Raw genomic sequence first — 3,215 nt, forward strand, 5'->3', positions numbered from 1 at the left:
CAAATTTAATGTTTTGTGTTTATTTCTAAGTTGGCTAGAAACTAAATTTATTTGTTGGCTTTCTGAAAATCACTGTTCTTTGGCTTTTGTGTTTGAAGAATACATCAGCAGCCATTTGCACTCAAACACACATCTTTCATCCTATTATCTTTAATTATTTGGAATTAAATAACAATTTCAAAATTGACATTTGCTTGTTTTCCTCTCAGTTACTGACTGCCTTCTCACTCTTCTTTCTTCCTAGATAATGGAACTATAAATCCTAAGCCAATCTGGAAAATAATTCTTTAAGTGGAGTCCTTAGGTATAGGACATAAGAAAATAAGGACTGTTTAATAGATCTGTTCCACTTTTCTGAATTGCTGGAATGACGCCCGTCAGCTCTTCTCTTCTCAGTATTTTCCACATGTGTACACGTTGTGAAGCCAGACTGCCTGTATCTCTTCATGCTGGGCAATTTACTTAATCTCTCCATGCCTCAGTTTCTTATATGTAAAATGGGAGAAATAACAGTTCTTACGTGATAAAGTTTCTGAGGATGATTTAGGAGAGGATGTCTGTCTGTCTGTCTCTCTCTCTCTCTCTCTCTCTCACACACACACACACACACACACACACACACACACACATCACACATTGTATAGCTGTAAACTATTTTTCTATTATTATATGCCCACTAAAAGTACAAGTTAGTGTAAGTTAAAATGACCCACATTGTTAGGGATGAAGCGTTGGATAAAGGAAAGGAGAGTGAACTATAGTTTATAATTTCTTTGTTTCTCTAACTTGAATTTGACTTGACCAGCCCGGAATTCGGAAAATCACAAATCATCATTAATTCCATCCTTCCTACGGAGGGTCCTGAATTTAGACTCTGGGAAGCAGAGTACTAGCAAGAATAAATTGGCTAGATTCACAAGTATAAATCACAAAGCAAAGAAGAAAATAAAAGGTAAAAATGGCATGGCTACCTGCAGGAAAATGCAGAGTATTTGTAGGTATGTAACAGAAAGGAAGAAGAAGGAGGGAGGTCTCTGAGTAGCAAATCAGAGCTGACTGTAGTGAAACAATGATGTGGTGAACTCTCTTAGAATAAGCTTTACAACAGCCCCTCCTTGTCCTGGGGATCTGTTTCAAGACCCCCAGGAGATGCCTGAAACCACAGATAGTACCTGATCCTAAATATACTATGATTCTTCCTATGCATACCTACCTGTGAGAAAGTTTAATTTACAAATTAGGCATAGTAGAAATTAATAACAGTAACTATAAAATAGAATTATAACAATATACTCTAATAATAGTTATGTGAATGTGGTCTCTCTTTTTCTGTCAAAATACCTTCGCATACTGTTCTCACCCTTATGATGAGATGATAAAATATCTATGTGACAAGATGAAGTGAGGCGAATGATTTAGGCATTGTGAGGTAGCATTAGTCTGCTAATGACTTCTGACGATATGTCAGAGGAGGATCATCTGCCCCTGGGTTGTGATTGACCATGGGTAACTGAAACTGTGGAAAATGAAATGATCGTTAAAAGGGGCTACTACACTGTGTATTTTTTCTTTCTTTCTATTCCTGTATGGCACATGGTACATTTGAAATGCATTTTGAAGGTTTTTTTTTTTTTCTTTAAGTTTTTATTTAAATTCCAGTTAGCTGGTGTGCCTGGGTGGCTCAGTTGGTTAAGCATCTGACTTAGGCTCAGGTCATGATCTCATGGTTCATGGGTTCAAGCCCCGCACCCAGCTCTGTGCTGGCAGCTCAGAGCCTGGAGCCTGCTTCAAATTCTGTGTCCCCTCCTCTCTCTGCTCTTGCCCCACTCGCTCTGTCTCTTTCTCTTTCTCTCAAAAATGAATAAACATTAAAAACATTAAATTCCAGTTAACATACAGTGTAATATTAGTTTCAATAGTAGAATTTAGTGATTCACCACTTCATACAACACCCAGTGCTCTTCACAAGTGCTGTCCTTAATCCACATCACCCATTTAACCCACCTGCCCTCAGTAACCATCAGTTTGTTCTCTATCGTTAAGAGTCTGTTTCTTAGTTCACCTCCCTCTTTTTTCATCAAATAGATGTGTTCATCAACTGATACGAATATTTTGTGGTCAAGTGCCAGTGATTGTCAATTGAAAGAAAATCTCGTGGGATGCCTGGGTGGCTCAGTCGGTTGAGCGTCCGACTTCGACTCAGGTCCTGATTTTGCGGTTTGTGAGTTCAAGCCCCACATCGGGGTCTGTGCTGACAGCTCAGAGCCTGGAGCCTGCTTCAGATTCTGTGTCTCCCTCTCTCTCTGCCCTTCGCCCACTCGTGCTCTGTCTCTCATCTGTCAAAAATAAATAAACATTAAAAATTTTTTTTGAAAAAAAAATTTTTTGAAAGAAAATCTGGCAACAAGTTTTTGTGGTACTTTTTAATCTATTTTCCTCCCAGAAATTTTAAAAGTAATTCTTCAGTCAGAGGACAAAAAAGGAGATCTTTAAACTCTTTTTTATAGCTGTGTTGAGGTATAGCTAACATAACACTTCTCAACTTTATATAATTTGTAAATTTTGACACATGAAACCTCTACAATTGAAGACTGTAAACATATCCATCAATCATATAAGTTTTCTCATGCCTTTGCATTTTTCCTCTCCTGTTTCTATTCCCATCCCCTGGTCTCCTCAAGCAACCACTGATCTATTTCTGCAGTAAATCATTAAACAAAATTATCCAAAAGTTATATAAATGTAATCATATAATGTGTATTCTTTTTTTAGTCTCTTGTCACTCAACATAATTATTTTAAGATTCATCCCTAAATCAAATTCATTGCATAAATCATTTCTTGTTATTACCAAGTGGTATCATCTTGGACCAATGCACCTAAATGTTTTTATCCATTCACCTGATAATGTACATTTGGGTTATTTCTGCTTTAGTCCATTAGAAATAAAGCTGCTATGAGCATGAGAATTTGGGAACAAGTCTTGAATGGACATATGCTTCCATTTCTCTTGGATAAATAAGTAGGAGTGGAATGCCAGGATCATGTAGTATGTATACCTTTGACTTTTTAAAGAAACTACCACATTGTTTTCCAAAATAGATGTATCATTTCACTTGCTCACCAGGGGTATGTGAGAAGTCCAGTTCCTCCACAATCTTCACATCACCTGGTATGGTCAGTTCTTTTCATTTTAACCAATTGAATAGATGTCTA

General features: G+C 37.1%; 1 long non-coding RNA gene across 1 annotated transcript in view; it reads right to left on the reverse strand.

Moving 5' to 3' along the window:
* Nucleotides 1-2,008, reverse strand: part of LOC121035749 (uncharacterized) — a 21,451-nt gene extending 19,443 nt beyond the window's left edge. The window contains exon 1 of the long non-coding RNA XR_005793044.1: nt 1,877-2,008. This is a non-coding gene — a long non-coding RNA (uncharacterized LOC121035749). The remainder of the gene's footprint in view (nt 1-1,876) is intronic.
* Between the last annotated feature and the right edge of the window lie 1,207 nt (nt 2,009-3,215).

This window comes from Herpailurus yagouaroundi, unplaced genomic scaffold (genome assembly GCF_014898765.1).
Source record: "Herpailurus yagouaroundi ecotype Mexico unplaced genomic scaffold, PumYag 162, whole genome shotgun sequence".
In the NCBI taxonomy this organism is placed as follows: domain Eukaryota; kingdom Metazoa; phylum Chordata; class Mammalia; order Carnivora; family Felidae; genus Herpailurus; species Herpailurus yagouaroundi.